Source organism: Hypanus sabinus, chromosome 12, assembly GCF_030144855.1.
Source record: "Hypanus sabinus isolate sHypSab1 chromosome 12, sHypSab1.hap1, whole genome shotgun sequence".
Lineage (NCBI taxonomy): Eukaryota > Metazoa > Chordata > Chondrichthyes > Myliobatiformes > Dasyatidae > Hypanus > Hypanus sabinus.
Genome location: NC_082717.1, coordinates 24,007,794 through 24,031,986, shown reverse-complemented (window position 1 = coordinate 24,031,986; position 24,193 = coordinate 24,007,794).

Below are 24,193 nucleotides of genomic sequence, written 5' to 3'. Positions count from 1 at the left end.
CGGCAACCCATTCCACACAATCACCAGTCTCTGCGTAAAAAACTTACCCCTGACATCTCCTCTGTACCTACTTCCAAACACCTTAAAACTAAGCCCTCTCATGCTAGCCATTTCAGCCCTGGGAAAAAGCCTCTGACTATCCACATGATCAATGACTCTAATCATCTTATACACCTCTCTAAGGCCACCTCTCATCCTCCTTTGCTCCAAGAAGAAAAGGCCGAGTTCACTCAACCTAAGGCATGCTCCCCAATCCAGGCAACATCCTTGTAAATCTCCTCTGCACCCTTTCTATAGTTTCCACATCCTTCCTATAGTGAGGCGACTAGAATTGAGCACAGTACTCCAAGTGGGGTCTGACAAGTGTTCTATATAGCTGCAACATTACCTCTCGGTTCTTAAACTCAATCCCACAATTGATGAAGGCCAATGCACCATAAGCCTTCTTAACCACAGAGTCAACCTGTGCAGCAGCTTTGTGTGTCCTATGGACTTGAACCCCAAGATACCTCTGATCCTCCACAGTGCCAAGAGTCTTACCATTAATACTATGTCCTGCCATCATATTTAACCTACCAAATTGAACCACTTCACACTTATCTGGGTTGAACTCCATCTGCCACTTCTCAGCCCAGTTTTGCATCCTATCCAATGTCCTGCTGTAACCTCTGACAGCCCTCCACAAGTTCCTGGGTGTCAAGATCTCTGAGGATCTAACCTGGTCCCTACATATCGATGCAGCTATAAACAAGGCGAGTTAGTGGCTATACTTTATTAGGAGTTTGATGAGGTTTAGTATGTCAACAAATACACTCAAAAACTACTACAGATGTACCGGGGAGAGCATTCTGACAGGCTGCATCACTGCCTGGGGTATGGGGGGAGAGGGATACCGCACAGGACCAAAAGAAGCTGCAGAAGGTTGTTAATTTAGTTGGCTCCATCTTGGGTACTGGGCTACAAAGTACTCAGGACATCTTCAAGAAGCGGAATCTCAGAAAGGCAGCGTTCATTAGTAAGGACCTCCAGCACCCAGGGCATGCCCTTTTCTCATTGTTACCATCAGGTAGGACGTACAGAAGCCTAAAGGCACACAATCGGTGATTCAGGAACAGCTTCTTCCCCTCTGCCATCCGATTCCTAAAAGGACATTGAACCCTTGGACACTACCTCACTTTTTAAATATATATTATTTCTGTTTTTTGCACAATTTTTAATCTGTTCAATATACATATACTGTAATTGATTTACTTATTTATTATTATTATTATTATTATTACTACAGTGTAGCTTCACTTACACAGGCAAGTTCAACACACGCACAATATCTTTATTTCGTTCACCACGATCGAAAAGCTTAATTACGTCCAATTTTACACTAAGCATCAAGCCCTTATGAGCTCTCTTCGGCTTTTCTGATACCTTAGGACACATCTTGCTAACGAATGCACAAAATAAATCGAGATAAAGCACAGATGCTCACAGACACAGTTTAAAGCTATGGCAGCTTGATGCTGAGGCACTGAGTATAGTTCCCGGGGAACAAGCTTGGCCAGTGATAATAAACCTGATTCTGATGGATTAGGTTGAATCTACTACTTAAAGTAGTAGACTCCTGTGGTGGTGTTTTCATACCAGGATGTGATGCAGCCAGTCAATATACTGTCTACCGCACATTAACAGAAGTTTGTCATAGTTTTAGATGTCATGCCGAATCTTCGCAAGCTCTTAAGGAGGTAGAGGCACTATTGTGCTTTCTTTGTAATTGCACTAATAAGCTGGGCCCAGGACAGGACCTCTAAAATAGTAACACCTAGGAATCTAACGTTGTTAATCTCTGATCATCTGATGTGGACTGGCTCATAAACCTATGGTTCTGCTCCCATGAAGTCTATAATCATTTCCTTGGTCTTGCTAACATTGAGTGGGAAGTTGTTGTAATGACACCACTTAGCCAGATTTTCAATCTCCCTCGTACATGATTCGACCCACAACAGTGGAGTCAACTGCAAACTTGAATATGGTATTGGAGCTAGGCTTAGCCATACAGTCAAAGGTGTAAAGCAAGTAGAGCAAGGGGGCTAAGCTCACAGCCATGTGGTGTACCTGTGCAGATGGAGATCATGGAGGAGGTATTGTTACCAATCTGAATTGACTGGGGTCTACAAGTGAGGAGATCCAGGATCCAAATGCATAAGGAAGTATTGAGGGCGAGGACTTGGAGCTTATTGAGTAGCTTTGAAGGGATGATGGTATGTATCAGAATCAGAATTTTAAAAAATAGTAATAATAAATAAGCTATTTAATCAATTACTGAATACGTATATGGAATAGATTAAAAAAGCAAAAATATTGTATATTAAAAAAAGTGAGGTAGTGTCCAAGTATTCAATGTCCAAATGTCCATTTAAGAACCAGATGGCAGAAGGAAAGAAGCTGTTCCTGAATCGCTGAGTGTGTGGCCTGTATCACCGGCCTGATGGTAACAGTGAGAAAAGGCCAAGCCCTGGGTGCTGGAGGTCCTTAATAATGGACACTGACTTTCTGAGACACCGCTCCCTGAAGATGGTGATGGCTAGTACCCAAGACGCTGAACTGTAGTCGATAAAGATAAGCTTTGCTGTCCAGATGTTCCAGGGTTGAGAGATGAGCCAATGAGATGGCACCTGCTGTGGACCTGGTGTATTTACATGTGTAAAACAGAACAAAACAATTGTTACTCCTGATCAGATGAACCACCAAAAAAAAGACAGTAAGAAATAATATAAAAATAAACAAAAGCACAATAAATATAAACACATATGATAGCTTATATACAGTATGAACAAAAGTCTTAGGCACATATGTATAGCATTTGCACAGTACCGCATTTGTTATTAACATGGATCGGAGAATGAGATTGCAAGTCTGGTGGGAGCAAAGCATGTTGGGAATTGTGAGGGTGGAACACCACAGCATGGTTTTGGGACAGGCTTCTCCTTCTGGTAAATTTTTTATCCCCTTCTTCTATTTCCCACTCTGATCTCTTACCTCTTCTCACCTGCCTATCCTTTCCCCCTCGGTCTCCTTCCTTTTCTCCAATGGTCCACTCACCTCTCCTATCAGATTCCTTCCTCTCCAGCCTTTCCTACCCACCTGGACTCACCTGTCATCTTCTAGCTATCCTCCTTTTTCTCCCCTCACTTTTGTCCCGAAACACCAACTGTTATTCATTTCTACTGATGCTGCCTGACCTGCTGAGTTCCTTCAGCATTGTGTGCTGCTTCCAATTTCCAGCATCTGCAGAGTTTTTTTTGTGCTTAGAATTGGGAAGAAATGTGATCTCAGTGACTTTCATTGCTGAATGATTGTTGGTGCCAGATGGGGTGGTTTGAGTATTTTAGGAACTTTTGAGCTCCTGTGATTTTCATACACAACAGTCTCTAGAGTTTACAGAGAATGGTGAAAAAACAAAAAGCATCCAGTGAGTGGTAGTTCTGTGGGTGAAAGTGCCTTTTTAATTAAAGAGGTCAGAGAATGGCTAGACCAGTTCAAGCTGACAGGAAGGTGACAGCAACTCAAATAACCAGAGATTACAACAGTGATGTAAAGAATCGCATCTCTGAATGCATAACATGTCAAACCTTAAAATGGATGGGCTACAGCAGTAGAAGACCACAGACATACATTTAGTGGCTACTTTATTAGGTACAGGAGATGCCTAGTAAAGTGGTCATTGAGTGTATTTTGTAAGTTGAGTCAACGTACAGGAACAAGATAGGGCACTTGCTGAGTGGTACTACAATAACAACCTCTCTGTAAAATTGAAGAGCTGATTGTTGACTTCAGAAGGGTAAGGAGGAAGAATATGTACTAGTCTGCATGCAGCAGTGGAGAGAGTCAACAGATTTAAATTCTTAGGCGCTAATGTATTGGATAACCTGTAATGGACCCAGCACATAAATGTAAACACAAGGAAGGTGCACCAGTGCTTTTACTTTCTTAGAAGATTAAGGATGTTCGAATGGCAACCAAACACCCTAACAAACCTCCACAGATATCATGTTGAAAGCATCTAATCTGGTTGTATCACAGTTTGGTATGGTAATTCGAATTAACAAGAAAGCAGGAACTCTGTGGTGGACTCAGCTCAGTTCATCAAAGTAGCCTTTCTTTCTAGGTCTATTTTCAACTTCATAACCTTTGAATCATTATCCTGTTAGGTTAACCAACACTATGTCCAACTGATAGCCACTTCTTCTATTTATTGTGCTGTCCTTACTGAACCATACAGGCCATCTCGGCCCTTCTAGTCTGTGCCGAACGCTTACTCACCTAGTCCCACCTGTCTGCACTCAGCCCATAACCCACCATTCCTTTCCTGTCCATATATCTATCCAATTTTTTTTAATATGACAAAATCAAACCTTCTACTGGAAGCTTGTTCCACACAGCTACCACTATCTGAGTAAAGAAGTTCCCCCTCATGTTACCCCTAAACTTTTGCCCCCTAACTCTCAACTCATGTCCTCTTGTTTGAATCTCCCCTACTCTCAATGGAAAAAGCCTATCCATGTCAACTTTATCATAATTTTAAATACCTCTGTCAAGTCCCCCTTCAACCTCCTTTGCTCCAAAGAATAAAGACATAACTTGTTCAACCTTTCTCTGTAACTTAGCTGCTGAAACCCAGGTAACATTCTAGTAAATCTCCTCTGTACTCTCTCTATTTTATTGACATCTTTCCTATAATTCGGTGACCAGAACTGTACACAATACTCCAAATTTGGCCTCACCAATGCCTTGTACAATATTCACATTACATCCCAACTCCGATACTCAATGCTCTGATTTATAAAGGCCAGCATACCAAAAGCTTTATTCACCTCCCTATCCACATGAGATTCCGCCTGCAGGGAACTATGCACCATTATTCCTAGATCACTCTGTTCTACTGCATTCCTCAATGCTCTACCATTTACCATGTATGTCCTATTTTGATTAGTCCTACCAAAATGTAGCACCTCACACTTATTAGCATTAAACTCCATCTGCCATTTTTCAGCCCACTCTTCTAACTGGCCTAAATCTCCCTGCAAGCTTTGAAAACCTAATTCATTATCCACAACGCCACCTACCTTAGTATCATTTGCATACTTACAAATCCAATTTATCACCCCATCTTCCAAATCATTAATGTATATGACAAACAACATTGGACCCAGTACAGATCCCTGAGGCACACCACTAGTCACCGGCCTCCAACCTGACAAACAGTTATCCACCACTACTCTCTGGCATCTCCCATCCAGCCACTGTTGAATCCACTTTTCTACTTCAATACTAATACCTAACGATTGAAGCTTCCTAACTAACCTTCTGTGTGGAACCTTGTAAAAGGTCTTACTGAAATCCATATGGACAACATCCACTGCTTTTCCCTTGTCAATTTTCCTAGTAACCTCTTCAAAAAATTCAATAAGATTTGTCAAACATGACCTTCCATGCACAAATCCACGTTGACTCTTTATAATCAGATCCTGTCTATCCAGATAATTATATATACCATCTCTAAGAATACTTTCCATTAATTTACCCACCACTGACGTCAAACTTTCAGGCCGATAATTGCTAGGTTTACTCTTAGAACCTTTTTTAAACAATGGAAGCACGTGAGCAATACTCCAATCCTCCGGCACCATCCTTGCCTCTAATGAAGTTTGAAATATTTCTGTCAGAGCCCCTGCTATTTCTACACTAACTTCCCTCAAGGTCCTAGGGAATATCCTGTAATGATCCGGAGATTTATCCACTTTAATGTTCTTTAAAAGCGCCAGTACTTCCTCCTCTTTCATCATCATAGTTTCCATAACTACCCTACTTGTTTCCCTTACCTTACACAATTCACTACCCTTCTCCTTAGTGAATACCGAAGAAAAGAAATTGTTCAAAATCTCCCCCATTTCTTTTGGCTCCGCACATAGCTGTCCACTCTAATACTCTAAGGGACCAATTTTATCCCTCACTATCCTTTTGCTATTAATATAACTGTAGAAACCCTTTGGATTTATTTTCACCTTACTCGCCAAAGCCACCTCATATCTTCTTTTAGTTTTTCTAATTTCTTTCTTAAGATTCATTTTACATTCTTTATATTCCTTGAGCACCTCATTTACTCCATGCTGCCTATATTTATTGTAGATCTCCCTCTTTTTCTGAAACATGTTTCCAATATCCCTTGAAAACCATGTCTCTCTCAAACTTTTAACCTTTCCTTTCAACCTAACAGGAACATAAAGATTCTGTACCCTCAAAATTTCACCTTTAAATGATCTCTATTTCTCTATTAAATCCTTCCCATAAAACAAATTGTCCCAATCCACTCCTTCTAAATCCTCTCACATCTCCTCAAAGTTAGCCTTATTACCTTCTTTCTTGTGTCCAATTGTTCTAAGGGAAAACTTGTTTAAGTTAGCCTGATCATTTCAGCATTATACTTATGTTTTATGAAGTTATGAACTTATTACACTTTAGGAAGATACAGAAAGCGCCACGTATCCCTAGGTTGTGGTATCAAACAGATTCAATTCTAATTTTAGTTAGTTAATTGCTCCAGCATGCAATGAATTTTATTGCTTGCTCAGGGTAAACAGTGTGCATGGTAATGATAAATACAACAATAAATACAGTGATTCATGCCAAATATCAGAATGGGGCAAAAAATAGTAGTTCAAACTGAGGTAGTGCAAAAAATTTGCCGAAGTAAAATAACATTGAAGGTAGAATTAAGGTACTTCCAGATTTAAAGTGTCTGAGCTTTGAATTTTAAGTTATAATTTCTAATATTTGGTTCTAGCGCATTGTTATTCCTCCTCTTCATAATGCATAAACATCTATTCAATTTAATCATGCACATCATTCTTAGAATAGACTAAGCAATGAGCTAAGAAACTTCGGAATATTCATCTCCAACCTGGAGTTGAATGTCCTTGAAAAGCAATTCAACCATGAACTGACTTGTCGCCACCTATTCCAGATTAAACTGATGCTGTCCATAAATCATCAGCAATGTTTTCATGAATGGAATTAACCAATTAAAATTGATCTACTGTATTTTATGAAAGGTGACCACATTAAGAACTGGAGCTGTTTTCCAGGTGACCTTGGCTCTTTCAGAGTATCATCCGATCCATTCAGTCGAGACTAATCTGAAGTATTATTTTTACAAGGCTTGAAACCTTTCATCTGTGAAAGAAACGTTAGCAGATTTCTCAAAGAGATGGATGACTCACAAAGCTTAATTATAGACTTCCAATTCAATTAATCCTCTAGGCAGTATGTACTGTACCTCTGAGCCGAGTGACTATACATTGGCAATACAATCAAAGAATAACATTTCTCACCATGGTGTACTTTCTGTGCTAATTAAGCCTTCACCTCTTCAAATAAAGTAATAAATATTCCTTACTAGAGACAATGAGATTACATGCTTCTATTTCAAGACATTTGGGTATCATTTGGAAGCATGAGTTTCAAGAGCAATATACAGTATCTAATTGTACTTTTACTTTTGTTTTTTATTCCAGTACAATAATTCAAAGGCACTTCACATCTTTTAGGAAAAGCCCAAGGTCCTAAAATAAAACGAAGTGCTGGCAACTCGTTCTTTCTCAGCCTCAGCCTCTTCACTGTTTGTTACCACCTTATAAAAAGGAGTTTTAAAAAGCAAGAAGTAGCTGCCAAGTTTATCTGCAAGAGTTTCAGAGCTAAAAATTCTAATACATGGTACATACAGGTGCTGCAAGACAGAATTGTACATAAAATTCGGTTGTAAATATAATTGGGAAACACCTTGTGCCACACGTTTTAGGAAGTTGCAATAAGGTCCTAAATATATGATATGGAGTTTTGTATAGAGTGTGTTGCCCATGTTTTGTGATTTCGGTTGGGGTGATTTCATATGATTGACAATGCTCTCAGGATTTCCTATAATAAACCAGTTCACCAGTGCCACGGCCCTCAACAGTTGCATTAGGCTTTGTGTGGTGACTGAAGGCCTGTCCTTTCTTTAGTTCAAAGTTCAAAAGTTCAGGACAAATTCACTACCAAAGTAAATATACGTCACCATATACAACCCTGTAATTCACTTTCTTGCAAGCATAGTCAACAAATCCATGATAGAATAATGACCATCAGAGAATCAATGAAAGACAGCTCCAAATTGGGCATTCAACCAGTGTTCAAAAGAGAACAAAATGTGAAATCACGAAAGGAAAGATATAATAATAATAAATAAATAAACAATAAACATTAAGAACTTGAGATGAAGAGTCCTTGAAATTGAATCCATAGGTTGTGAGAACATTTCACTGATGGGGCAAGTGAAGTTGAGTGAAGTTATTCCCTTTGATTCAAGACTGATGGTTGAGGGGTAGTTATTGTTCCTGAATCTGGTGGTGTGAATCCTGATGCTCCTGTACCCAATTCCTGATGGCAGCAGTGAGAAGAGAGCATGTCCTAAGTGGAGGGGATCCCTGATGATGGATGCTGCTTTCCTGTCACAACACTTCATGTAGATGTGCTCAGTAGTGGAGAGGGCTTTACTCATGATGGACTGGGCTGTATCTACAACTTTTTGTAGGATTTTCCATTCAATGACATTAGTATTTCCATACCAGACTGTGATGCAGCTGGTCAATATACACTCCACTCCACCACACATTTATGGAAGTTATAGGGTCTGTCGCAATCTGCCAGTGAAGGCATGAATTTTTTTCTGGATTAACTCAAGTTTGATGCTTTTCTCTTCTGCAGGGTTGGCAGCAGATTTTGTAATTCCTACTTCAGGCATCCACCTCTATTGGACTTCGGAGGCACATGGCATCAATATCCACAAAGCCCCCACCACTCGAGGCTAGATTGACTTCAAAGTAGACCTATCTTAACTGGCTAACTTAATGTAAAGGGGATTTCTTCTTTTTCTTTGTTACTGTGTATGTAATCGAAAATGGCTTCTTTGTTTTGTTAAAAGCAGGAATGCTTCTTTGTTGCGAGAGAGTGCTGGAAGCTTGTTTGGGTTAAAATTTACTGATAACAAGAATTGTATTCCTTTGTAAACCAATTGGGATTAATGTTGTTCTTTCTTCTGAGTCTGTAAGCTATTGTTGGCGGGCTTGTGGGGAGATCGGCGTGAGTGGTTGAGAGAGAGGACGCGATGCTGTAAGCTGGGTGAGGAACGGACCCCAAGCGGGGGTCCAAGGCCAGGAGGTACTCCGAGGAGAGGAGATGAAGCTAGATGTGCTTGGTTGACCACTTCAGATGGTCCTAAGCTGCGAGTCGACGAGTTCGGAGGGGAGCGAATGGTGGCCAGAAGACTTCAGTAATTGAGCTCCAATGGTTGTGCATGAAGTGGTTTGGACTTTGATAAGTTTGGCGCCTTTTATTTATTTTTTTCTTCATATATACTGTATCATTATTAATCACTTATTTATAGTAACCTTTATAAATTGTACTCATTTAATCGCTTATGGTGTACTGTCTGGTTTTGGGCGAGGCGGGGACACCACACAGCATCCACACCAGCTGATTACCCAGTTTGGCGGGGCCGAAGGCTGCTCCGCCTAGACGAGAATGAGCTGAGCGAGCCTGAGGCGACCCAGGGGGTTACATTGAGACCGAGCCTTGTCTATTTTACTGACTGCTTAAATGCCTCTTAAATGTAGTTATTCTATCTGAGGCTGGTAAGGACCCAAGTGTTGGAGTATCCAGACCTGAATCAAGACAAGATATGAGACTGAGATGAGGACAGGGTTCTGAATTATAAGATAGATAAGAATCTAAAGTCAATCTGATGATTGAGCACCAGATCTCAATTCAGGTACTCTTTAAATATTAAAATTACAGTACCAAAATATGGTCACCAATTAGTAGGGGTGGGCCTGAATATTTAAAGGGACTATCCATATTCTGGAGAGTTGGGGCGTCCAATCCCTGGAAGCTGGCATGGTGGGGTATGTATCGTAACAGGACCCCCTCCACTACAGCATGACTACTGATGGCTCAGAATGACTTTGATGGTAGTCCTGGATGAGAGGCAGATCCAAGGTGTCACTTCCAGGAACCTAGCACCATTCCATGGGTCTAAACCATTCCCAGTCCACAAGAACTGCCGAATACCTTGAACAGTTCGTGGATCTAGAACTCTTTATGGTGAAAACCTGTTCCACCTCAACAAATCTGGGTGGTGGTGGGGCTAAATGACTGGCACACACAGGTTTTGATTTGGAAATATGGAAGGAGGGGTTGATCTTAAGGGGAGCTGCAAAGTGTAAGCAACCAGATTCATTCTCGTAAGAACCTTGAAGGGTCCATTGAACTTGGGTGACAGTTTCCCAGATTCCACCCAGGGAAACAAATCCTGAGTAGAAAGCCAGACATCTTACTCAGACTGCAAAGCTGGTCCCTGTCTTCTCTTGCTATTGTCCTTCAGTGGATATAGGTCAACAAAATCTCCCTCTCCACTTCTCCTTGCTGCATCGAATGAGATCTTTGGGCAGGAGGAACGTCAGCCTCCAACTCCTGCTCAGGGCAGAGTGGTGGAGAATACCTAAACTGGCTTTCAACCGGAGACATTCCATGTGAAGAACGCTGTAATGGGTGATTTCTGCCCACATCAAATGGTCGCACCACTCGTCTGCTTTCCCTGAGGCCAGGCATCTCAGGGCTTGCTCCATAACTTGGTTCAGTTGCTCCATCTGACCATTGGACTATGGGTGAAATCCAGTTGAAAGGCTCACTGTAGCCCTGATCAGCGTGCAGAATGCCCTCCAAATATGAGATGCATCTTGTGGACTACAATCCAACACAGAATCCATTGGAAATCTGTGGATCCTAAAGACCTGATGAAGGACAAACTCCACCGTTGATGGTAGTTTATCCAATGCAATGAAGTTGCAGGCTTTCAAGATGTCCACCATCACCATGATGATGGCCCACCCTTTGGAAGGTGGAAGACCCGTGACAAAGTCCATGGAGATTTGTGCCCATTGTCTGTCTGGAACAGGTAGAGAGTGAAGCCAGTCCATAGTTGGATGAAGGGCACCTTGTTCTGGGCGCACACCTCGCATGCCTGCATGTATTGTTGGACTTCTTTTTTTTCGTAATTTATTTTTTTTATTGAAGTTCATCAAACAAACATTTCCATAAGATGTATTTCAGACATTGTACATATATATCACAAAATCTCCACAAAGTATTTATCTGGGGTATACACTTATAGAAAAGAGTGGAAAGAAAAAACAAGCAAAAGGGAAGAACTATGTACAAGTAGGGAGTGATTTTTTTTTACAATCGATTCATTGATTTGTGAGAATAAAATCAGGCCTATGAGGCATTATTTAGTTAAACCATTTTTCCCAGTATGAATCAAATTGTTCCAGCTTATGGTTAACAGGTGCTGTTATCTTCTCCATTTTGTAAATGTCCATTGTAATTTCCATCCATGTATTTAAAGTTGGGCTCTCCTGTGATAACCATTTCCTAGTAAGAGTCTTTTTACCAGCCACCAACAGTATATTCATTAAATATTCATCTCTTTGCAACCATTCTTGAGGTATATATCCAAAATATATGATCTTACTCTCCAAGGGTATTTCACAGCATTTTAGGGCACCAATATCTCCTTTCAATGAATTTGAGGGTTCTAGCAACCCCTGGGTAAGTAATCTAACAGACCACCTGGTGGACTGTTTCTGGGAATCTCGCCGTGCACCTGGGCCTTGTGAACAAATGTGTCAATTCCCCAATGGGGCAGAATGGAGTTAGGCTGTTCCTTTCTTTCAGGTTCATCAAACTGATGAGACAAGGCACCCATTTTTTCATTCTTTGACCCTGGTTGGTAGGTCAGAACTAAATTGAACCAGTTAAAGAAAACAGACCACCTGGCTTGCCTGGAATTCAGTCCTTTGGCCTCCTGGATATAAGCCAGGTTCCTGTGGTCTGCCCCCAGCAAGCCAGTGACACCATTTCTCCAATGCAAACTTGACAGTGAGCAGCTCTTTATTTCTAATGTCATACTCCACCTCTGACTGGAGAAGAATGCATGTAGATGTAGTTTATTGTCCAAAGGTATCCATTGAGACAAAACTGCACCCACTCTGACATCCAAGGCATCCACCTCCATGATGAAGGGAAGGTCCAGCTTAGGTGAGACCAATGGGGAGTATTGTGAACTGCTGTTTGAGTTCTGTAAAAACAGCCTCTGCTTCAGTAGTCCAAACAAAAGGGCCCATGGATCTCTGTTTGTAGAGCCACACTGAGCTGAAGTTCCTGATGAATTTTCTGTAAAATCCCAGGAATCGTTGGACTTGTTTCACACTGAATGGTTGTGGCCAATGTCTGACTGCCTGCATTTGAGTAGGGTCCACCTTGAGAATGTCATTAGAGATGATAAGACCCAAAAACTGTGGTTACGTGAAATTTGGGTTTCTCTAGTTTGATATAAAGTCCATGATCTAAAAGTCTCTTTAAGATGCCTCTGATATGAAATGCATTCCCCTCCATGGAGTTTAAAAATTTAGATGTCATCCAAGCAGACAAAGCCATACTTATGGAGAGCATTACGGAACATGTGATTTACAAAGGCCTGGAAAACTGCTAGCACATTAGCAAGGTCAAAGGGCATGATCAGGTACTGAAACTGCCCTGTCATTGTGTTGAATGCTGGCTTCCACTTATTACCCTCCTCTATGCAGACTGGATTGTACGCACTCTGCAAGTCTTGCTTCAAGAATACTCTTGCTGCTTGGAGAGCCTCAAAGGCAGTGCTCATGAGTGGAAGAGGGGTAACAGTTCTTGGCCATTTTGTGATTCAGCCTCTCTAATCAATACATGGCTGCATGCATCCATCCTTTTTTTGTATGAAGAAGAAGCTTGTACTAGCTGGTGAGGTGGTGGGCAAAATAAATCCCCTTGCAAGAGGCTCTTTAAGTACTCCTCCACAGTACCTCTCTCTTGGCATGAGAGTGCCTATAATCGACCCCGTGGAGGACAAGTACCAGGCAGTAGATCAATTACATAGTCATAGGGTCAGTTCGGTGGAAGAGTCAAGGCCTTACCCTTACTGATAACCTCTTCCAAATCCTTGTAGATGGAGGGGATTTCGACCAGCTTGTGCATTGCAACTACCCCCAAACATCCCTCCAAGGCTCATTAGATAGCAGGGGTAATTCCTCTATAGATTCCTCTATAGATTCACTATAGTCTCTTGTTGAAACAGAGTCCAAATTGGAGATCTTATCTGACTCCAGAGACCTGACCAATTCAGAGTCCAAATCTTCGTCAGTATGCTCAGACAATGGCAACAAGTTGCTACGAATAGTCTTTGTCCTCCTGGGGTGAGGTTCCAAGGGTTTATGCTTTGGAGCCTTTCCCTTAGACCTGGCACTTGATTCCCTTTGGCTTGGCTGCTAGACCTCCAGAACTCTTGGTGACTGACTTGGTGGGTTTCTTGCCTTGCTCTTGAACTAGAGACCCTTTCTCTTCAGTGCCAGAACATCTCCAACTAGACAGGGTGAGGACTCACACAGTCCTTATCTGCCCTTGAAGGCGGTACTGGGTCTCCCAAAGGTTTCAGGTTATTCTGAGCAAAAATCTGCCTCCTTATCGGCCATTGGCCTCAGGAGAGTTTTGAAGTTGATATACCAAATGGAAAACATTACTACTTGGAAAAACTTGACCATACAATGGCTCTCCCTTCCCCCCAGTTCACAGAAGAATTATGCTTTGACAGTTAAGGGTGACTGAGGGTCAGGGCTATGTGAGGAGAATCTATGATATGAAAAAAAATGTTCCTCGCATGTTTCCTTACCCTCCGCTCATTTGTAAAACTGATGTCTGCTGCAGGATCTGCCCAGTCCCAGGAGGACAACCATCCAGGGCAGTTGTGGGCATATGCCGGCTTAACTCCTGCAAAGGTATGTTGAGTCAATGGGCTGTCCCAAGTCCAGGAAATTACCAGCTGCCCCAAACTTTGCAAAGGCATTCAGCTCTTGCCGGTACCTTCCCCAGGAGATCTCTAGCTTCAGCATGGCACCAGAGTTTGGAGTAGCGGCTGTTACTGTCACGGTCCTCCTAATACTGGGTGGCTTTAGTGGTTTTTATGATGGCTGCAGCTTTGGACATTCAGCCCACATGACCTGCTTTCCCACAGTAATAGCTGCAATCTCGACTCTGATGCTGGGACCACACATCGGCGGAGAGTCTCGTGCAGCCAACGTGCAATGAATCAAAAGGAGATCGGCTGGTCATCGTCTGAGGTCAGGAAGTGGAACTGTGATGTGTTGAGGCCAGATTTGGGCTCGCCCACTTCAACTTCTTGAGATTGTCCTACTTTGCCTCTGCCAAGCAATTATTGAGGCAGATGGACTGATCAATCATTCTGGAAGTCCTTTACCGGCTCTCCTGAGACAAAGGGAGATCTGTGGAATTCTCTGCCACAGGAAACAGTTGAGGCCGGTTCATTGGCTATATTTAAGAGGAAGTTAGATATGGCCCTTGTGGCTAAAGGGATCAGGGGTAAGGAGAGAAAGTATCTGATTTGGATGATCAACCATGATCATACTGAATGGTGGTGCAGGTTCGAAGGGCCGAATGGCTGACTCCTGCACCTATTTTCTATGTTTCTAAAGGCATCCTTTAATATACCTCAGAGTCCATGGCAGTACAGAGTAGCCAATGCAGCCCCGTTACTGCCAGACTTCTCAGCCAAACTCAGAAACTCAATAGCATTGTTGACTGCTGACTGACTATCCTGATGCACCTTCATCAGACGGTCCAAGGATCTGTTTGCTCCGGCAGGATGATGGAACGTCCTCTTCATGGCATTCATGAATTCTTCCAAATCAGAGCAAATCCCCAACCTCTGCTCCAAATGCATGGTGCCCAGGCCAGGAGTGAGATCATGAAGACACTCCTTAGGAACCAGGACATCTGGAGTACAAACACCAACAAACATTGAGAGAGGAAACTGTGGCAAGAACTGTGGTCACCACTGAATCCTTCCAGGGTCAGAAGATGGACTGATTCCTCGGTGTGACCAACAGCCTCATCCAAGTGACTCTGGCTTCTTCCTTCCAACAGCTGGCGCATGGTGACCTGGAGGTCATTATCTCTAGGCTCTGTCTAGAAATTTTCTCATTATGTCTGGCTACCACTGGGTCCGTGTTAGGTTCAATTGCGCTGTGGCAAAAGATCTAGGTGAGGATGAACATAAGAAATAGAGCAGGAGTAGGCCATCTGGCCCCTCGAGCCTCCTCCACCATTCAATAAGATCATGGCTGATCTGGCCATGGACTCATCTCCACCTACCTGCCTTTTCCCCATAATCTTTAATTCTGCTGAAATGCAAAAATCTATCCAATCTTGTCTTAAATATATTTACTGAGGTAGCCTCCACTGCTTCATTGGGCAGAGAATTTCACAGATTCACCACTCTCTGGGGAAAGCAGTTCCTCCTCATCTCCGTCCTAAATCTACTCCCCTGAACTTTGAGGCTATGTCCCCAAAATAATAAGGACTCAAGTGCTAGAGACTAGAATTGAGACAGTACAAGACCGAGATGAAGACGGGGTTCTAAGCTAGATGCTAGATAAGAATCCAAAGTAGAGCTGACGATTGAGCAGTGAACCTCAATTCACCATCAGAGGGACAAGGTCATTGGTGACTTTCTGTGGGCTGCAGATAATTGCTCCGGATTTCCTCTCAAATATACTCTTCTGAATTGCTTTCACTGCAATCTGCGGCATGTGAGTTTCCTCTTAACAATGGACTTTGGAGTTACATCAATGATCTTCAGATCTCACAATCGATGAAAGGACACAGAACAGTTAAGCGCGACACTTTTCAAGGTCATCACCATGGCTGGAAGCACGAGGGAGAGCGGGTATTCGTGCCAGGCTGAAATGCTGAGGAATAAGGCCTCCTCGACCCATCAATGTGCCGTTACTGGAGAATAAAATAGATGATCTAAGGGCAAGGCAGTTGAGACAGATCTCAATTGTTTTCTGTACCAAGACTTGGCTATCAGTGGACATGCCGGATACAGCAGTCAGACTAGAAGGATCAACGTTTTTCAGGATGGATCGAACTGCAATCTCTGGGAAGGAATAGGGTCACAGCATGTGAATTTTTGTCAATTGACTTTGGTGTACAGAGTTTATTATATCAAACTCATGTTCCCCTGACTGAAAACACCTATTAATCAAATGCTGACCATTCTATTTGCCTTGGAATTCTCATCTGTGATCCTGACTGCCGTTTATATACCACCAGTGGCAGACTATAAAAAGCACTCACAACCACTGCATGACGTCACCTGCAGACAAGAAACTGCCTATCCCAACGCACTTCAGATTATAGTTAATGACTTCAAACTGGCTGTTTTGAAGAAGACCTTGCCTAATTATCAATAGCATATAACCTGTAGCACCAAAGGTCCCAAAACACTAGACTACTGCTGCACTATAATAACGAATGCCTATTATTCCTTGACAAGATTGCATTTTGGAAAATCGGGCCACTTGGCTGTCCACCTACTACAGACAGAGCCTCAAAAGCAAGGTTCCGCAGATTAGGAAACTAGAAGGTGGTTGCTAGAGACAGAGGAACAATTATTGGATTGCTTTGAGTCAGTAGACTGGGCCAAGTTGAAGCACTCATCTAAAGATCTGATTGACTACACCAGGATTGTAACGTACTTCATTAAAACAGCTGTAGATGAGTGTGTCACCACGAAATCATTTGGGATCTTCCTCAATCAAAAGCCCTGGATGAACCATGAAGTCAAGAATTTGCTGAGGGACAGATCAGAGGCAATCAAGTCAAGAGATCAAGAATGCTACAAAAGGTGCAGGCATGATCTCTGGAAAGCCATTTCATGAGCAAAGAAGAGATTCCAGACTAGACTGGAACCAACAAGGGATGCTTGACATCTGTGGCAGGGTTTGAATGCCATAACTTCCTACAAAGTTAAATCAAGTGACATGGAGGATGTCTGAGCTTTGCTTCCAGATGAACCCAATGCCTTAATTGCTCACTTTGACCATCAGAACATGGAGGAACCATCACGCACCCCCATATCTCCTGATGATCCTTTGGTTTCAGTATCTGAACCACTCAGACAAATTTTCAATCTCCCTCCTGTATGCTGATTTATCTCCAGCTTTGATTGATACTGCTCACAACAGCTGTGTGATCAGCAAACTTGCGTCTGGTGTTGGAGCTGTACATAGCCACACAGTCACAGGTGTACAACAAGTAGAGCAGGGGGCTGAGCACACATACCTGTCGTGCACCTGTGCTGATGGTGCAGACTGCCTTCAAGAGGGTGAATCCAATTCGTTCTGGATGGAGTACCTGGCTGAGTACTGAAGACCTGTGCTGACCATTTGTCTGGTGTGTTCATGGATCTCTTCAACCTCTTGCTTCAGCATTGTTTGGTACCCACTTGCTTTAAGTTGGCTTCAATCATCTGGTGCCCAAGAAGAGCGTGGTAATCTTTCTCAATGACTATCGCCTGGTAGCACTCATGTGCATACACAGTGATGAAGTGTTTTGAGAGGCTAGAGTTGAAACATATCAGCTCCTGTCCAAGTAGTGAATTGGATCCACTCCAATTTGTCTAACTGAGCAACAGGTCCACAGCAGATGCCATCTCATTTGCTCTTCACACAACCCTGGAACATCTGGACAGCAAAGGTGCAAACATAAGGATGCTCTTTATTGATTACAGCTCAACACTTAATAACACCATCCCCTCAAAAACTGATCCATAATTTCCAAGACCTGGGCTTCAGTACCTCCTTTATGAAATTGAATCCTGGATATCTTCACTTGCAGACCCGTCAGTTCAAAATGGCAAGAACATCTCCTCCACAAACTGAATCAACGCAGGACACCACAGGGATGTGTGCTTAGCCACCTGATCCACTCGCTTCACACCTATGACTTTGTTGCTAAGCACAGCTCCAACACCATATTCAGGTTTTCCGATGACACCACTGTTGTGGGCCATATCAAAGGTAATGATAAACCAGACTATAGGAGTAAGAATGAATGTTTGGTTGAGTGGTGTCGTGTCAACTACACCCTCAATGTCAGTAAGACCAAGGAACTGACTGTTCCTTGGAGCAGGCAGAGAGAGCAGAGCACCCCTGCGGCCATTCCCATTAACAATAAGTATACCGTACTGGATACTATTGATGGAGATGACCTACCAGGAGTGAGTTGTAGTGGTCCTGCCTCTGGCACAGAGGTTGAACCCTCAACTAGAAAGGAGAGGAGGGAAGAGAAGAGAGCGATAGTTTTAGGGGATTCTATAGTCAGGGGGGCAGATAGGAGATTTTGTGGGGCAGATCGGAAGTCTCGGATGGTATGTTCCCTCCCTGGTGCCAGGGTCCGGGACATCTCAGATAGGGTGCAGGCTATTCTTGAGAATGAGGGTATGAACCCAGATGTAGGGACCAACGATGTAGGTAAGGTGAGTGAGGGGGTCCTGCTTAGAGAGTTCAGGGAGTTAGGAGTGAAGCTGAAAGGCAGGACCTCCAGGGTGACAATCTCGGGATTGCTATCTGTGCCACGTGCGAGTGAGGCGAAGAATAGAATGATTATGCACATTAATACCAGGCTGAGAGCATGGTGCAGGAAGGAAGGGTTCAGGTTTTTGGATAACTGGTCTTTGTTCCAAGGACTTTGGGATCTGTTTCGAAGGGACGGTCTACATCTGAACTGGAGGGGTATTAGCATTCTTGCAGGAATGTTTGCCAGTGCTGCTCGGGGGGGTTTAAACTAGATGTGCAGGGGGCAGGGATCCAGATTACAAGAGAAGATGATATGATGAAGGATAAGAGACAGGTGGGGAATACACGTTTCCCAAATATTAATTGTGTAAAGGAGAAAGGTGAGACAGAACATGTGTTGGAAAAGTTACATGTACAGATGGTTGGTCAGAAGGAGCATGGGGTTAAATGTGTAGAAGGTTGGGTGATTTGAGAAGGTCATCAAAATTCAAGGTGCAATTAGCCCGATGGAAGTTCAAGGAGCTGGGTTAGGTACAATAGACAGTGTTTTAAGCAAAGAGAGAAGGAATGGGCTAAGAATTCTATACTTGAATGCACGTAGTGTCAGAAATAAGACAGATGAGCTTGAAGCTCAGATGAAAATGGGGAACTACGATATTGTTGGGATAACGGAGACATGGCTGCAAGGGGATCAGGCCTGGGAATTGAGTGTACCAGGGTATACGTGCTATCGTAGAGACAGAAATATGGGAAGAGGGGGTGGGGTGGCCCTGTTGGTGAGGAATGAGATTCAGTCCTTGGCAAGAGGTGACTTGGGAACAGGGGAAGTAGAGTCTGTGTGGATTGAGCTGAGGAACAGTAAGGGTAAAAAGACCCTAATGGGTGTTGTGTACAAGCCCCCAAACAGTAGCGTGCAAGTTGATTAGCGAGTTAACATTGGCATGTGCTAAAGGTAATGCAGTCGTAATGGGAGATTTCAACATGCAGGAGAACTGGGAGAATCAGGTAGGTGCTGGAACCCAGGATAGGGAGTTTGTGGAGTGTCTAAGGGATGTATTTTTGGAACAGCTTGTGCTTGAGCCAACCAGGAACGAGGCTATTTTGGACTTGGTGATGTGTAATGAACAGGAATTGATAAGTGCTCTTGAAGTAAAGGAGCCATTAGGAAGTAGTGATCATAACATGATAAGTTTTTATCTACAATTTGAGAGGGATAAGGGCAGATCAGAGGTGTCAGTGTTGCAATTAAATGAAGGAGACTACGGAGCCATGAGGGAAGAGCTGGCCAAAGTTAAATGGGCGGATGCCCTGGCAGGAAAGACAGTGGATCAGCAGTGGCAGATATTCTTGGGGATAATACAAAAGATGCAAAAGCAGTTCATTCCAATGAGAAGGAAGGATTCAAAAAGGGGGAAGGGGCCACAGTGGTTGACAAAGGAAGTCAGAGATTGTATAGCATTAAAGAAAAAGAAGTATGACAGGGCTAAGATGAGTGGGAATACAGATGATTGGGAAAGTTTTAAGGAACAGCAGATCTTAACTAAAAAAGCAATACGGAGAGAAAAAATCAGGTATGAGCTCAGTCTAGCCAGGAATATAAAAGGGGATAGCAAAAGCTTTTTTAGCTATGTGAAGAGAAAGAAGATAGTTAAGAACAATGTTGGCCCTTTGAAGAATGAATTGGGAGAAATTGTTATGGGAAACAGGGAAATGGCAACAGAATTTAATGCGTACTTTAGATCTGTCTTCACCAGGGAGGACACAAGCAATCTCCCAGATGTATGGATGGGCCAGGGTCATAAGATATCAGAGGAATTGAGACAGATTGACATTAGGAAAGAAACTGTGATGAGTAGACTGGTAGGACTGAAGGCTAATAAATCCCCGGGTCCAGATGGTCTGCATCCGAGGGTTCTAAAAGAGGTGGCTCAGGAAATTGCGGATGCATTGGTAATCATTTTCCAATGTTCTTTAGATTCAGGATCAGTTCCTGAAGATTGGAGAGTGGCTAATGTTATCCCACTTTTCAAGAAGGGAGGGAAGGAGAAAACGGAGAACTATCGCCCTGTTAGCCTAACGTCAGTCGTGGGGAAGATGCTTGAGTCCATTATTAAGGACGAAATAGTGGCACATCTTGATGGCAGTAATAGGATTAGGCCGAGCCAGCATGGATTTACCAAGGGCAAATCATGCTTAACTAATCTGTTGGAGTTTTTTGAGGGTGTAACAAGGATGTTAGACGAGGGTAAGCCAGTGGATGTTGTGTACCTAGATTTTCAGAAGGCATTCGATAAGGAGCCACATAGGAGATTGGTGAGTAAAATCAGAGCTCATGGCATTGGGGGCAGGGTTTCAACATGGATAGAAAACTGGTTGGCAGATAGAAAGCAAAGGGTAGCAGTGAATGGGTGTTTCTCCGACTGGCTGGAGGTGACTAGTGGGGTACCACAGGGCTCTGTATTGGGACCACAGCTCTTTACGATTTATGTCAACGATTTAGATGAGGGCATTGAAAACTATATCAGCAAGTTTGCTGACGATACTAAACTGGGTGGCAGTGTGACATGCGAAGAGGACGTTAGGAGAATACAGGGAGACTTGGATAGGCTGGGTGAGTGGGCAGATACTTGGTAGATGTCATTCAATGTGAATAAATTTGAAGTTATCCACCTTGGAAGCAGGAACAAGAGGGCAGAGTATTGTCTGAACGGTGTCGAGTTAGGTAAGGGAGAAATGCAAAGAGACCTAGGAGTCCTAGTTCATCAGTCAATGAAGGTGAATGATCAAGTGCAGCAGGCAGTGAAGAGGGCAAATGGAATGTTGGCCTTTATTACAAGGGGAATTGAGTACAAGAGCAAGGATGTCCTTTTGCATTTGTACAGGGCCCTGGTGAGACCACACCTGGAATATTGTGTACAGTTTTGGTCTCCAGGTTTAAGGAAGGACATTCTGGCAATTGAGGAGGTGCAGCGTAGATTCACTAGGTTGATTCCTGGGATGGCAGGGCTTTCTTACGCAGAGAGATTGGAGAGATTGGGCTTGTACACACTGGAAATGAGGAGATTGAGAGTGGATCTGATTGAAACGTTTAAGATAATTAAAGGATTTGATAGGATTGAGGCAGGAAATATGTTCCAGATGTTGGGAGAGTCCAGTACCAGAGGGCATGGATTGAGAAATAAGAGATCAGTTATTTAAAACAGAGTTGAGGAAGAACTTCTTCTCCCAGAGAGTTGTGGAGGTGTGGAATGCACTGCCTCAGAAGACGGTGGAGGCCAATTCTCTGGATGCTTTCAAGAAGGAGCTAGATAGATATCTGATGGATAGGGGAATCAAGGGATATGGGGACAAGGCAGGGACTGGGTATTGATAGTGAATGATCAGCCATGATCTCAAAATGGCGGTGCAGACTCGAGGGGCCGAATGGTCTACTTCTGCACCTATTGTCTATTGTAAACTTCAGGAGAGGAAACCAGAGGTCCATGAGCCAGTAATCATCAGAGGTTCAGAAGTATTATCATTCCTCAGTGTTATCATCTCAGAAGACCTGTCCTGGACCCATCATATAAATGTAATTGCAAATAAAGCATGACAATGCCTTTATTTGGAGTCAGTGGAGTTTCATATGACATCAAACACATTGACAAACTTTGATAGATGTGTGGTGGAAAGTGTATTGATTGGCTGCATTAAAGCCTAGCATGGAAACACCACTGCCTTTCAATGGAAAATCCTCTAAAAGATAGTGGATTCAGCCCAGTACATCATGGGTAAAGCCCTCCCAACCACTAAGCACATCTACCTGAAAAGCTGTCATAGGAAAGTAGCATCCATTATCAAAGATCCTTACCACCCAGGTCATGCTCTTTTCTCACTGCTGCCACGAGGTGCCTCAGGTCTTAAACCACCAGGTATAACCCCTCAATCACCAGGCTCTAGAACAAAACAGGATAACTACACTCATCTATTGAGATGTTCCTACAACCAATAATCTCATTTTAAGGACATGTTATTTATTGCTACTTATTTATATTGGCACTTGCACAGTTAGTTGTCTTCTGTGCTCTATTTGTTCTTCCATTGATCCTGTTTATACTTATTATTCTATAGATTTGCTGAGCATGCCTGCAGGAAAAAGAATCTCAGGGTTGTATGTGGTGATATATTTGTGTGCTCAGTTGCTCTTCTGCACACCACTGTTGAAAGACCTGGTTAATTGAGTTCCTGCTGTCACCTTCCTATCAACATGAACCAGTCTGTCCAGTCACTTCTGTCCTCTCTCATTAACAAGACGTTTTTGCCCACAGGACTCATTTACTTTTTGCACCACTCTCTATAAACTGTTGAGACGGTTGTGCATGAAAGTCATGGGAGATAAGCAGTTCTGAGATACTCAAACCATCTCTTTGGAATCAACAATCATTCCACAGTCAAAGTCACTTAGATCACATTTCTTTCCTGTTCTGATATTTGGTCTGAGTAACAACTGAAAATTTTGACCATGTATGAACCTTTTTATGCATTGAGTTTCTGCCACATGATTGCTGATTAAATATTTGCATGAACAAGCAGGTTCACTGATTTACCTAATAAAGAGATCAATGAGTGTACAGTTGATAATGCTGCAGGAAAATTGGCCTCCTTGTGTTCAACATTGAACAACAGTTATTATTTAAATATATTTCATTAGCTGTAAAGCACTTGGTGATATCCAACTGTCATGAAAGATGTAATTGAAATGCAGGAGCTATTTTCATTTCCCGTTATCAACACATTGATTTGGGAGGGGTGTGACAAATATTAAACTCCTGAAATGTTAGGTGTGTGTCTTTGGGCTCTTGTACCTCCTCCTTGATGATAGCAATGAGAAGAGGGCATGTCCTGGGTGTTGGAGTTCCTTAATGATGGTGCCACCTTTCTGAGGTGTTTCATTTTGAAGGTGTCTTGGATGCTGGGGAATCTGTGGCCAGTGATGAAGTTATCTGAGTTTACAACTTCCCGAAGCTTTTCTGATCCGGCGGACTGGCCCTTTTATACCATAAAGTGATGCAACCAGCTGGAATGCTGTCCAAAGTTCATCTGTAGAAATTTGTGAGTGTCTTTGTTGTCATACCAATTCTCCAGTCCCGATGAAGGGTCTCGGCCTAAAACATTGGCCATTTACTCTTTTCCCTAGATGCTTCCTGACCTGCTGAGTTCCTCCAGAATTTTATGTGTGTTGCTCCAAAAGTCAGTTCCAAATTCAGTTCATGGAGATGGGAGGAAAAGCTGCTCCATGCCTTCAGAAGATCACAACTTCCATCCTCAGTATTTCTAACATGACCACACAAAAGAAAGAGGAAGATGGAAAACTGGCATGAAAGATAAAATAATAATAAGTATGGAAAACTCTTCATAAACAAAAAGACAAAGATTAGTTGGTTCATGGACTTCTGCAACTATATATGGACTTCTTGATTCTTGTCCAACTATGCTATCACAGCACTTACTATTAATTATCTGAGAGGGTCGCCATAATCATCACTGCACAAAAGGAAGATGAATGTACCATTGTAAATATCATTTCCCAAGAGTGAGTCATCAGGGATTCCATTAGGTTTGTGCAGCCTGTTCTGTTTATTCAGTATTCAGGAGAAATG